Source organism: Mobula hypostoma, chromosome 5 (assembly GCF_963921235.1).
Source record: "Mobula hypostoma chromosome 5, sMobHyp1.1, whole genome shotgun sequence".
Lineage (NCBI taxonomy): Eukaryota > Metazoa > Chordata > Chondrichthyes > Myliobatiformes > Myliobatidae > Mobula > Mobula hypostoma.
In genome coordinates, this window is record NC_086101.1 from 16,776,365 (window position 1) to 16,790,938 (window position 14,574).

Sequence of the window (14,574 nt, forward strand, 5' to 3'; positions counted from 1 at the left end):
ATGGTATTCCACAGGCGTCAGTGTTGGGACCACTTCTTTTTACATTGTAAATCAATGACTTGGATGACAGAATTGATGACTTTGTTGCAACATTTGCAGATGATATGAAGATGGGTGGAGGGGCAGGTCGTTTTGAGGAAGTAGAGAGTCTACAAAAGGGCTTAGGAAGATTAGGAGAATGGGCAAAGAAGTGGAAGATGGAATACAGTGTTGGGAAGTGTATGATCATGCACCTTGGCAGAAAAAATGAAAGGGTAGACTATTGTCTAAATAGAGAGAAGATTCAAAAATCCAAGGTGCAAGGAGACTTGGGAGTCCTTGTGCAGGATTCACTAAATGTTAATTTGTAGGTTGAGTCAGTGATGACAAATGCAAATGCAATGTTAGCATTCATTTCAAGAGGACTAGAATATAAAAGCAAGGATGTAATGTTGGGGCTTTATATGATGAGGACATTGCACTTTAGATAGAGATGTAATGGAAAGATTTTTACTCCTCATGTATGTGAAGGATGTAAGAAATAAAGTCAATTCAATACACTGGTGAGGCTCACTTGGAGTATCGTGAGCAGTTTTGGGCCCCTTATGTGCTGACACTGGAGAATGTTCCAAGGAGGTTTGTGAAAATGATTCCGGGATTGAATGGCTTGTCATATGAGGAGTGTTTGATGACCTGTATTCACTAGAATTCAGAAGAATGAGGGTGACCTAATTGAAATATATCGAATGTTGAAAGGCTTTGATAGAGTGGATGTGGAGAGGATGTTTCACATGGTGGGAGAGTCTAGGACCAGAGGACACAGTCTTAGAACAGAGGGTAGAGTCCTTTTAGAATGAAGATGAGGAAGAATTTCTTTAGCCACAGAGTGGTGAAACTGTGGAATTTGTTGCCAGAGGCAGCAGTGGAGGGCAAGTCTTTACATATATTTAAGGCAGATGTTTATAGATTCTTGATTGGTCCGGGCATGAAGGCAGGAGATCGGGGCTGAGAGGAACAATGGATCAGCCGTGATGAAATGGTGGTACAGACTTGATGGGCCAAATGGCCAAATTCTGCTCCTATGTCTTATGGTCTTATATCAACTGAATGAGTGGTGTTGCAGTGTGAACCTTGCACTCAGTATCAGTAAGACCAAAGAACTGATTGTGGACTTCAGAAAGGGTAAGACGAGGTAACATAACCAGTCCTCACCAAGGGATCAGAATTGGAAAGAGTGAGTAACTTCATGTTCCTGTGTGTCAGCATTTCTGAGGATTTATCCTGGGCCCAACAGATCGATATTAAGATGAAGGCCCAACAGCAGTTATATTTCTTTAAGAGTTTTAGGAGATTTGGTTTGTCATCAAAAGACACTTGTGAATTTCTACAGATGTGCTGTGGAGAGCATTCCAACTGGCTGCCATCACCGTCTGGTATAGTGAGGGCGTGGGGGGGGGGTGGGGACACTGCACAGGATCGAAATAAGCTACAGAAAGTTGTAAACTCAGTCAGCGCCATCACGGGCACTGACCTCCCCAGCATCCAGAACATCCTCAAGGAGCGATGCCTAAAAAAGGCAGCATCCATCACTCAGGAACCCCATCACCCATGACATGCCCTCTTCTCGTTGCTGTCATCAGGAAGGAGGTCCAGATGCCTGAAGACTCACACTCAGCGATTCAGGAACAGCTTCTTCCCCTCTACCAACTTATTTCTAAATGGACATTGGACCCATGATCACCACCTCACTATTTTTTTTTGCAACCTTTGTTTAATTTACCTTTTTAATACCTACACCTCTTAGTAATTCAAAGTTTTTATTGTTATGTCTTGCATTCTACTGCTGCCACATAACAACAAATATGCCGATGGTTTCAAACCTGATTCTGACTCAAAGAAACAGCAACGTTCATGTAGAATAAAGAATGATATAAAAATAAAGTTAGAAGCACAGATATGGACTAAACTTTGCATAAATACATTATATAGCTTGTATCTACAATGTAAACAGCATTATGTAAATTGATTTAAGGTGTTTACAGTGGCGTAATAGATCGAGGGCAGCAGGTTCATTCAGTTAGAATGGCTGATCATCTTAACTGCCTGGAGGAAGAAATGTTTTGAATATGCGTCTTCAAGCCCGATTTCAGTAATGAGATGAGGGCAAGGTGATATGTACCAGCTTCTTCATATGTTCATCCACTATGTGTTCCCATGGCTTCACATGACCCTGAATGGGAGGACTAAGCAGGTGCTACACCTTGTCCAAGGGTGACCTGCAGGCTAGCGGAGGGAAGCAGTGCCTTACACCTCCTTTGGCAGAATCGCATTTCCACCCCAACACCCTAGGCAGCCGTATATTTGTAAAAGCAATTGAGTTAACTTTGTGAAATGTATTGACTAACTGATACTAAGAATGCAAAGAATCTTGCACTGTTTTTCTTTCATATATGCCTTTTGATATGATCAAGTTTATTTTTGAAATAATGAAAGGAAGAGTTACAAGTCCCGTAGGAGTGGGCCCCTCGTATCTTTAAAGGGAGTGCTCATTCCAAACGCTTCACTCACTTGGGAAAGGCAGGCTCCTGTGACTTTATCTTGATGTCTCAGACCGTACCAGGTAGCATTAGAAGGTCAGGTGTGATGTAGTGTGGTGACTGCAGACGTAAGTATTGTATCATATATCACTGAACGTTTTTCACAAGGCAGAAGGGGGTCAATAACTCGAAAAATTAGTGGAAGGTATGACAGCAAACAAAAAGTCATTCGGCCCCTCGTGCCTGTTCTATCATTCTGTAAAGACATTGGTAAATTAGTTAATTAATGTCACAGGTACTGAGGGAGGGTGAAAATCTTTATTTTGCATGCAGTCCATATGGATCTTCAAGTTCAAGATTAAGTCTAATTGCTATTCAACCATACACATGTATACAGCTAAACAAAACCTCGTTCCTCTGGGGCCAGGTGCAAAACACAGTACATACCGTCACACACAGCACATATAGTTACGATCCAGCACATACAGTCACAGAAAATAATACTAGCACAAGTCCCTGAGTGGGCCTGGCCTGAAGATTGAATGATCATTTCCTCACGTCAGCACAAGGGAAAACTGATAACTGAGCGCTGAATGAAGTGTTACAGTTTCAGAAAAAGTGCGCACAGGACGACAATAAGGTGCAAGAGGCATGGCGAGGTAGATTCTGAGGTCAAGAGTTCATCCTCAACATCCTCAAACATTTGAAACTAGTCTCCTAAACAAGAGAAGGCAGGAGAATGGGCCTTCGAGAGTTTTTAAAAAAAGTCATAAAATAGGAAGGAGTTAAATTTGCCAGAAGTCATATTTTAGCCAGAGAGTAGTGCAATGTCACAGACTGCGGTGAAGCCCACGTCCGTGGGTATATTTAAGGTGGAAGTTGATCGTTTCCTGATCAGTCAGGGCATCAAGGATATGGCGAGAAGGCAGGTGCATGGGGTTGAGTGGGATCCGGGATCAGCCGTGATGGAATGGCGGAGCAGACTCGATGGGCTGAATGGCCTAATACTGCTCCTATGTCTTATGATCTTGGTGCATGGATCAGTATAACACAAATTGGAGATTTCTAAGATAAAATGGTGTTTGCCTGAAATGTGGGTCTGTTGTGAGAAAGTAAAAGAGGACTATTCCACAGTGAATGCTCTGAGAACTAGCAAGAGCATGAGTCTACAGATCTGAGAGTAGATAACGGTGAAAACCATGCTTTTCTGGGGAAAGGAATGTGTTTGTGTGGGTGCAGGTTCCACCAGGTACTGTGCCATGGGAAAGTAAAGGTAAAGAAAGATAAGCTTTACTTGGCAGATCACATCGAAACATTGAAATCTACAGAGAAATGCAGCGTTTGTGTCAGGGAGAATGTGATGGGAGTGGCTCTCGGCTGTCAGTAACATTCTGCTGCTAACATAGCATGTACTCTGCACTCTAGCCTTTACGTCTTTACAAAGTGCGAGGAAACTGGAGCGCCTGGAGGAAAGACGCATGGTTACCGGGGGAGACTGCGTAAACTCCTTACAGACAGTGTCAGAATTTAACCCGGATCAATGGTGCTGCAACAGTGTTAGGTTAACCGGTATGCTACAGTGCTACTTGACAAAGTACTGCGGTAAGGGGATCTGAAGGGTATGAACACGGGCAATTTCTGAGCACACCTTGGAATCTTTGAGGATTTTCACTTCATCTGGGTCACAAATGATGCAAAAACATGTGGAGAGAGAATGAGAGTGAAAGTGTAAGAGAGAGAGCGAGGGAGATAGAGAGGGAGAAAGAGGGAGCGAGAAAGGGGGGAGAGAGATAAGGAAGGAGAGAGAGAGCTACAGAGGGAAAAAAAGAGAGATATGAGGGAGAGATAGGGAGGGAGGGAGAGAGAGATAGCGAGGAAGAGAGTGAGAGAGAGAATCTGTGAGAGAGAGTGTATGAGAGAGAGAGAGGTGAGATAGATAGATAGATACTTTATTGATCCCAAAAGGAATTATGGTGTCACAGTAGCATTACAAATGCACAGATATAAATATTAGAAGAGAAGTAAGAAAGAATAAAAAAATAAGTTACCACAAACAGTCTAACAGGAGGGGGTCATCACTTCCCCAGCTTTAGGTTGAGTCATTATAGAACCTAATGGCCAAATGTAAGAATGACCTCATATCGAGCTCTTTGGAGCAGCACAGTTGTCTCTGTCTGTTTCTAAAAGTGCTCCTCTGTTCAGCCAAGGTAGCTTGCAGAGGGTGAGAAACATTCTTCAGAATTGCCAGGATTTTCTGTGGGGTCCTTTGTTCTGCCACAGCCCTCCAGTGTGTCCAGTTTGACACCTATAGCAGAGCCAGACTTTCTGATCAGTTGATTGAGCCTGTTGGCATCACCCGTGTTGATGTCATTGCCCAGCACACCACCGCGTAGAAGATTGTACTGGCGACATCAGACTGGTAGAACATGTGAAGGAGAGACCCGCATTCTCCAAAGGATCTCAGTCCCCTCAGGAGTTAGAGGTGACTCTGGCCCTACTTATACACAGACTCATTGTGTGTGCTCCACTCAAGTCTAGCATCCAGCTGCAGCCCCCAGGTGCTTGTAGGTCCTCACCACAAGTACATCTTCACTATCAATAGTGACAAGGAGTAGTGCAGACTTGGCCTTCCTAAAGTCCATCACCGTCTCCCTTGTTGTACTGATGTTGAGCTACAGATGATTCAGCTTGCACCATTTGACAAAGTCCTCCACCAGGGCCCTGTGTTCATCCTCCTGTCCTCCCGTTATACACCCAGCTATTGCTGAGTCCTCACAGCATTTCTGCAGATGACATGACTCAGTGTTGTATCTAAAGTCTGAGGTATACAGGGTAAACAGAAAGGGAGCCAATGTGGGGCCCCAATGCTGTTTATAGCCATATCTGACATATAGCTCTGAAGCCACACAGACTGTGGCCTGCCAGTCAGGTAGTCCATGATCCAGGATACAATGGAAGTGCCAACCTGCATTGAACAGAACTTTTCTCCCAGCAATTAGGGCTGTATGGTATTGAAGGCACTTAAGCAATCAAAAAACATGATCCCTGCAGCGCTCCTGTACTTTTCCTCATGGGAGTAGGCTCTGTTCAGCAGGTAGATGACAGCATCATCGTCTCCAATGTGCTCCTGGTATGCAAACTGCACAGGTTCCGGTGCTGATGTGACCAGGGGTTAGAGGTGAGCCAGGACCAACCTCTCTGGGGTCTTCATGATGTGTGAGGTCAGGGCAACTGGACGATATCATTCAAGACTTTCGGTCGGCCCTTCTAGGGTACCAGGACCACACGTGATGTTTTCGGCTCAGTTGGGACCCTTTCCAAGCTGAGAATGTGCTGGAGAACTCCACACTGCTGTTCCTCACACTCCTTCAGGACCTTGGGGTTCACACCGTCCAATCCCAATGCCTTGCCATATCTGACTTTTCCCCCGAGCCCTTCTCACCTGCTCGGTAGTGAAGGTGAGTCCGTGATGACTGGGGACTTGGTGCAGGTGGGGGCTGGGGGAGGTGAAGATCGAGACAAAAGTAGTTGGTATGTGGAGGTGTGGATGGTAGTTGCAGGGTAAGGGGGGGTGTAGACAGTGGTAGAGAGTGTATGTGAGAGAGAGAGTGTGTGTGTGAGAGAGAGGATTGTGAGAGAGAGAGCGTGAGAGAGAGAGAGTTGTGAGAGAGACAGAGAATGTGAGAGAGAGAGTGTGTGTGAGAGAGAGAGTGTTGTGAGAGAGAGTGTGTGTGTGTGAGAGAGAGAGAATGTGAGTGAGAGAGAGACTGGGTGAGAGGGAGAGTATGTGTGTGTGAGAGAGAGTGGGTGAGAGAGAATGGGTGGGAGAGAATGTGGATGAAAGAGGGAGTGTGGGTGAAAGAGGGAGTGTGGGTGAGAGAGAGAGCAAAAGGCTGTCAGACACTTACGCTTCCCTCTGGCATTTTATAGACTGGCTCTGTGGCTGTCTGATAGGTATTATTTTGTTTCCTTCACCACCTCACTAACTTTCTACTTTCTACTGTGTTATATTCTTTCTATGACTCTAATAAGGTGCTCTGTTATAACCTGTCATGGCATGCCTGATGAGAAAAGGGTGAGTGAACTCAGCCTTTTCCCCCTGGAGCGACAGAGGATGAGAGGTGACCTAACAGATGTGTACAAGATGATGAGAGGCACTGATCGTGTGGATAGTCAGAGACTTTTTCCCAGGGCTGAAATGGCTAGCACGCGAGGGCATAGTTTTAAGGTGTTTGGAAGTAGGTACAGAGGAGATATCAGGGCTAAGTTTTTTACTCAGCGAGTGGTGAGTGTGTGGAATGGGCTGCCAGCAATGGTGGTGGAGGCGGAAATGATAGGGCTTTTAAGAGACTCCTGGATAGGTACATGGAGCTTAGAAAAATAGAGGGCTATGGGTAACCCTAGGTAGTTCTAAGGTAAGAACATGTTCGGCACAGCTTTGTGGGCTGAAGGGCCTGTATTGTGCTGTAGGTTTTCTATGTTTCTCTGTTTCTATGTTTCAGGTATGGTGAGACCACACCTGGAGCACTGTGTACAGTTTTGGTCTCCAAATTTGAGGAAGGACATTCTTTCTATTGAGGGAGTGCAGCGTAGGTTAACAAGGTTAATTCCCGGAATGGCGGGACTGTCATATGTTGAACGATTGGAGCGACTGGGCTTGTATACACTGGAATTTAGAAGGATGAGAGGGGATCTTATTGAAACATATAAGATTATTAAGGGATTGGACACGCTGCAGGCAGGAAGCATGTTCCCGCTGATGGGTGAGTCCAGAACCAGGAGCCACAGTTTAACAATAAGGGGTAGGCCATTTAGAACGGAGTTGAGGAAAAACTTTTTCACCCAGAGAGTGATGGATATGTGGAATGCTCTGCCCCAGAAGGCAGTGGAGGCCAAGTCTCTGGGTGTTTGCAAGAAAGTGATGGATAGAGCTCTTAAAGATAGCAGAATCAAAGATTGTGGGGATAAGGCAGGAACTGGATACTGATTGTGGATGATCAGCCGTGATCACAGTGAACGGCAGTGCAGGCTCAAAGGGCCGAATGGCCTACTCCTGCACCTATTGTCTATTGTCTATTGTCTATTGTTTCTAACCTTCAATCTATGTACAGAGTCTCCTTCGTTTGCTGATACTTCTTACTGCTGAATCAGGAAAGAACAAAGAAGAAATCTCAAAATATTTTGGATGAAGTGAGATGGTGCAAAGGAAAATCAATAACAGAATGTCAGTGGTACAGTGAGAGAGAAGTGCAGCTAGACAGTAAGGGCGCAGGGATCACAGTGAGGTAGATTGTGAGGTTAAGAGCAACCTAGGTGGTTGTTCAATAATCCTGTAACGTGCTTTCAGGTTTTTATATTACAAGCGTAGATGATCTTCTAACTGGGGGGTTGGACTTATCTCTACAGCTCTTCCTTTGGATGGCATAGACACAATGGGATGAATGGCCTCATTCTAACCCCTTGGATCCCTATGATATAATGGTAATAGATAATGTACAAAATAGCACAGAAACAGGCCCTTTGGTCTATCATATCTGCGCTGTACATCAGGTACCTGAGGACAGAGTACAGGGTCAATTGCAGAATTCTTAGCAGTGTGGAGAAACAGAGGGATTCTGGGGTCCATGTCCATTGATGTTGCCACACAATTTGATCGGTGGTTAATAATAATAATAATACTTTATTGTCGCCAAACAATTGGTACTAGAACATACAATCATCACAGCGATATTTGATTCTGCGCTTCACACTCCCTGGATTACAAATATTAAATATTAAAGATATTAAAAATAGTTAAAATTAGTAAATATTAAAAATTTAAATTATAAATCATAAATAGAAAAATAGGAAGTAAGGTAGTGCAAAAAAACCGAGAGGCAGGTCCGGATATTTGGAGGGTATGGCCCAGATCTGGGTCAGGGTCCATTCAGCAGTCTTATCACAGTTGGAAAGAAGCTGTTCCCAAATCTGGCCGTATGAGTCTTCAAGCTCCTGAACCTTCTCCTGGAGGGAAGAGGGGCGAAAAGTGTGTTGGCTGGGTGGGTCGTGTCCTTGATTATCCTGGCAGCACTGCTCCGACAGCGTGCGGTGTAAAGTGAGTCCAAGGACGGAAGACTGGTTTGTGTGATGTGCTGCACCATATTCACGATGTTCTGCAGCTTCTTCCGGTCTTGGACAGGACAAGTTCCATACCAGGTTGTGATGCACCCGAAAAGAATGCTTTCTATGGTGCATCTATAAAAATTAGTGAGGGTTTTAGGGGACAGGCCAGATTTCTTTAGTTTTCTCAGGATGTAAAGGCGCTGGTGGGCCTTCTTGGCAGTGGACTCTGCTTGTTAATGCACCTTCATTAGTGGGGGGAATTAAGTGCAAAGGCCGCATGGTAATGTTGCAGCTCTATAAAACCCCGGTAAGACCACACTTGGAGTATTGTGTTCAGTTCTGGTCACCTCATTACAGGAAGGATAGAGAAGATTTAGAGAGGGTGCAGAGGGGATTTACCAGGATGCTGCCTGGCTTAGAGGGAATGTATTCTGAGGAAATGTTGAGCAAGCTTGGGCTTTTTGCTTGGAGCAAAGGAACAAGAGAGGTAACTTGTTGGAAGTGTATAAGTACATAAGACGCATAAATTAGGTGGACAACCAGGACATTTATCCCAGGGCAGAATTTTAAGATAATTTGAGGAAAGTATAGGGGGAGATGCCAGAGGTAGTTTTTTTTAAGATGTAGATATTAAGTGCCTGGAATCCACTGCCAGGGATGGTGGTCGAAATGGACATTTTGGGCTGAAACTCTTCAAACTTCGGAATGTTGCCAGGACTTGAGAGCCTGAGACAGGGAGAGCTGTGGCTGGCTGGGACTTCACTGCTCGGAATGTGGGGGACTGAAGGAACACTTTATAGAGGTGCGTAAAATCACGAGGAGCATTGATAGGGTGAGCGTACAATCGTTCCCCCAGAGAAGGGGAATCAAAAACCGGAGAGTGAAGACTTAAGGGGAGAGGAGCAAGATTTAAAAAGAAACTGAGGGGCAACCTCTTCATGCAGAGCATGGTCTGTATATGGAACAGGCTTCCAGAGGAAGTGTTAGAGTCGGGTATAATGACAACGTCACGGCTGTGATCAATCAGGACAGACTGGAGAGATGGACTAGCGAGGCTTTACTGGTGGAACTGAGGAACAAGAAAGGTATGACTACGTTAACGGGATTATATTAAAGACCACCCAACAGTCTGCAGGATTTGGAGGAGCAAATTTGTAGAGAGATTGCAGACTGTTGCAAGAAACACAAGGTTATGATAGTAGGTGATTTTAACTTTCCAAGTACTGACTGGTACTCCCATACTGTAAAATTGCAGGATGGGAAACAGCATGTCAAAAGTGTCAGGAAAATTTCCATAGACAATACAAAGTTATGATTGCACTGCTCCTGGGGAACACTGTCTCATTCTGCCCTGCAGAGCTAATGTATGATTAGAATGACAATAAAGTTTTTTGACTCTTTGAATCTTGAAGACATCCCAATGAGAGACAGTGTGATACCAGATAATCCTGTTAGGGAATGAGACAGGACAGGTGACAGAAGTTTGTGAAGGGAAACACTTTGAATTTCATAATCATAGTGCTATTAGTTTCAAGGTAATTATAGAAAAGGGCAGGTCTGGTTATTGGATTGAGTTTCTAAATTCAAAACAGGCCAATTTTGATAGTATCAGAACAGATTGGCAAGTGTGTATTGGGACAGGCTGTTTTCTGGCAAAGGTGTGCTGGTGAGTGGACTGTACCAAATAAAAAGTGAAATGTTGATAGTACAGAGTTTGTTTGTTCCTGTCAGAATAAAAGGCAAGGATAACAGGTTTAGGAAACCTTGGTTTTCAAGAGATATTGAGGCCCTGATTAAGAAAAATAAGGAGGTGCATAGCAGGTATATGCAGGGAGAAACAAATGAGGTACTTGAACAGTATAAGAAATTCAAGAGAATACATGAAAGAAATCAGGAGGATTAAAAGAAGGCATGAATTTGCTCCAGCAGACAAGGTGAAGGAGAATACTAAGGGCTTCTACAGATATATTAAGAGGAAAAAGATTGCAAGAGACAAAATAGATCCTCTGGAAGTTCAGAATGGTAATCTATGCGTGGAGCCAAAAGAGACAGGGGAGATCTTAAACGGATATTTTTGCATCTGTATTTATTAGGGAGACTGACACGGAGTTTACAGATGTGAGAAAGTGCCGCTGTGAGGTCATGGGCCCGATACAGATTACAGAGGAGGAGGTGTTTGCCGTCTTGAAGCAAATTCGGGTGGATAAATCCCCAGGGCCTGACAAGGTGTTCCCTCAGACCCTGTTGGAGGCAAGTGCAGAAAATGCAGAGGCCCGAGCAGTGATATTTAACACATCCTTAGCCACAGGTGCACTGCCAGAGGATTGGAGGAAAGCTACTGTGCGTTTTTTTTTGTTTAAGTAAGGCTCTAAGAATAGCCAGGAAATAATAGGCCAGTGAACCAGACATCAACAGTGAGAAAGTTATTGGAGGTATTCTAAGAGTATTTGGATAAATATAAGTATTTGAATATACGAGTACTTGGATAAATGTGGAATGATTAGGGGTAGTCAGCATGGCTTTGTATGTAGTAGCCAGTGTCTAACTAACCTTATAAAGTTTTTCAAAGAAGTAACCAAGAAATTTGCTGAAGACAAGGCAGTAGATGTTGTCTACATGGACTTTGACAAGGTAGTAGATGGGAGATTGATCAGGAAGGTTCTGTCACTTGTCATTCAAGAACAGGTAGTAAATTGGATTAGCATTGGCTTCACGGGAGAAGCCAGACAGTGGTAGTAGATGGTTGCCTTTTTGACCTTAGGCCTGAAACTAGTGATGTGCTGCAGAGATCAGTGCTGGGTCCATTGTTGTTTGTCATCTGTATCAATGATCTGGATGATAATGTGGTGAACTAGATCAGCAAATTTGCGGGTAACACCTAGATTTGGGATGTAGTGGACAGCAAGAAAGACTATCAAAGCTTACAGCAGGATCTGGATAAGATGTTGGTGAGACCTAATTTGGAGTATTGTGTGCAGTTTTAGTCATCTACCTGCAGGAAAGATATAAATAAGACTGAAAGAGTGCAGAGAAAGTTTACATGGATGTTGCTGGGACTGGAGCACCTGAGTTATAAGGAAAGACTGAATTAGTTAGGAACTTATTCCCTGGAATGTAGGAGATTGAGGGAAGATTTGATAGAGGTATACAAAATTATGAGGGGTAAATGAAAGCAGGTTTTTTCCACTGAGGTTGGATGAGACAACTAGTGGTCATGGGTTAAGGATGAAAGGTGAAATGTTTAAGGGCAGCATGAGAGGTATCTTCATGCAGAGAGTGGTGAGAATGTGGAATGAGCTGCTATCACAGATGGTGGACATGGGTTTGATTTCAACGATGAAGAGAAATTGGTATAGATGCTGTACATGGATGGCAAAGGGAGGGGTAATGGCAGGGCCTATTGTACGGGTACAGGTCGATAGGGACTAGGCAAATTAATGGTTTGGCACAGGCTTGATGGGCTGAAGGGCCTATTTCTGTGCTGTAGTGTTCTGTGGCTCTATGACTCTGTAGCAACACTTAAAAGATATTTCGGCAGGGACATAATTTAGAGTGGGCCAAACTTGGTCAGAATGGATGAGTTGGACCAAAGGGCCAGTTTCTGTGTGCAGTATCCTCTACAACCCTACCAGCGTGGGCCAGCTTTATGGGTGTGGGTGGGACGTGGCTATCAGTAGGACTCTGGCCACTCAGGACTGTGAGGTGAAAGGGTTCATAACCTTTCTTCCTGTACTTCTCCTCCAGGCTGGGTAACTGAAAGGAGTCAGCTGAGGGGCAGGGGTGAAGAGGTTGTTCAGAGGAACTGAGTGGTGACAACAAGGTGACGTAGCAAACACGTTTCTGGCTCCCAACCCTTGCGTAAGCTCCCCCTTTGCTCCGGGACTTCCCAAATTGTTGATGACGCAACATCCTGCCAGATACTCACTCATGACCCAAGGGCAAATGGTGGAAGGAATTTGAGTCAGCTGCTTCCCTTGGTACCCGTTGCTCCATCTGCACTGACAGGAAGAACCAGTATGAGCACTGGTGGAAAACGTAGATTGGTGGGCAGCAGATGGAGGCCATTCTGCCCACAGGCTACATAAGACAAAGGAGCAGAAGTAGGCCATTCGGCCCATTGAGTCTGCTCCGCCATTTTACCATGAGCTGGTCCATTCTCCCATTTAGTCCCACTCCCCCGCCTTCTCAACATAACCTTTGATGCCCTGGCTACTCAGATACATATCAATCTCTGCCTTAAATACACCCAATGACTTGGCCTCCACTGCCGCTTGTAGCAATAAATTCCATAGATTCACCACCCTCTGGCTAAAAGAATTTCTTCGCATCTCTGTTCTGAATGGGCGCCCTTCAATCCTTAAGTCATACCCTGTTGTACTAGACTCCCCCATCATGGGAAACAACTTTACCACATCCACTCTGTCCATGCCTTTCAACATTCGAAATGCTTCTATGAGGTCTTCCCTCATTCTTCTAAACTCCAAAGAATACAGTCCAAGAGCGGACAAACGTTCCTCATATGTTAACCCTCTCATTCCCGGAATCATTCTAGTGAATCTTCTCTGTACCCTCTCCAATGTCAGCACATCTTTTCTTAAATAAGGAGACCAAAACTGCCCACAGTACTCCAAGTGAGGTCTCACCAGCGCCTTATAGAGCCTCAACATCACATCCCTGCTCCTATATTCTATTCCTCTAGAAATGAATGGCAACATTGCATTCACCTTCTTCACCACCGATTCAACCTGGAGGTTAACCTTAAGGATATCCTGTACAAGGACTCCCAAGTCCCGTTGCATCTCAGAACTTTGAATTCTCTCCCCATTTAAATAATAGCCTGCCCATTTATTTCTCCTGCCGAAGTGCATAACCATACACTTTCCAACATTGTATTTCATTTGCCACTTCTTTGCCCATTCTTCCAATCTATCCAAGTCTCTCTGCAGACTCTCCGTTTCGTCAGCACTACCGGCTCCTCCACCTATCTTCGTATCATCAGCAAAGTTAGCCACAAAGCCATCTATTCCATAATCCAAATCCTGGATGTACAACGTAAAAAGAAACGGCCCCAACACGGACTCCTGTGGAACACCACTGGTAGCCGGCAGCCAACCAGAATAGGATCTCTTTTGTTCCCACTCTCTGTTTCCTGCCAATTAGCCAACGCTCTATCCACGTACGTAACTTTCCTGTAATTCCATGGGCTCTTATCTTGTTAAGTAGCCTCATGTGTGGCACCTTGTCAAAGGCCTTCTGAAAATCCAAATATACAACATCCACTGCATCTCCCTTGTCTAGCCTACTGGTAATTTCCTCAAAAAATTGTAATAGGTTTGTCAGGCAGGATTTTCCTTTAAGGAATCCATGCTGGCTTCTGACAGAGGAGGCTTTTCAGAAAGATGCACTGGCCGTGGAGAGGGTTCAGAGGGGGCTCACAAGAATGACCCCCAGAGTGAGGAGCATTTAATATCCCTGGGCCTGTACTCGCCAGAGTTCAGAAGGATGAGGGGGATTCTCTTTGGAACCCTCTGGATAGGGAATGGCCTGGATAGAGTGGATGTGAAGGGGATGTATCAGTTAGTAGGGGAATCTAGGATCTGAGGGCACAGCTTCAGGATCGAAGGCTGTCCCTTCGAGACTGAACTGAGGAGGAATTTCTTCAGCCAAATGGTGAAGGTTCTGTGGAATTCGTTACCACAGAGGGTGTATTTAAGGCAGAGACTGGCAGGTTCTCCATTGGTAAAGGGTTTAAGGGTTATGGGATGAAGACAGCAAAATGAGTTGAGAGACAGGATCGGCCATGATCGAAAATGGAAGAACAGACTTGATGGGCCGAATGGCCTAACTCTGTTCCTATATCTTATATTCTACAACAGTCTTTTCCTTTCCTCAGAACCAAGCATTCGTTACCTGCCACACAACAACCTGCCCATCATGTCCATGCAGAACAATCCTC

At 44.7% G+C, this 14,574-nt stretch overlaps 1 protein-coding gene across 4 annotated transcripts in view; it reads left to right on the forward strand.

Moving 5' to 3' along the window:
• The first annotated feature begins 3,965 nt into the window (after positions 1-3,965).
• LOC134346132 (torsin-4A-like) overlaps positions 3,966-14,574 on the forward strand; it is a 67,276-nt gene continuing 56,667 nt past the window's right edge. For all 4 annotated transcript variants that reach the window (XM_063047436.1, XM_063047439.1, XM_063047437.1 and 1 more), the window contains exon 1: positions 3,966-4,085. The gene's annotated coding sequence lies outside the window, so the exon portion shown is untranslated. The remainder of the gene's footprint in view (positions 4,086-14,574) is intronic.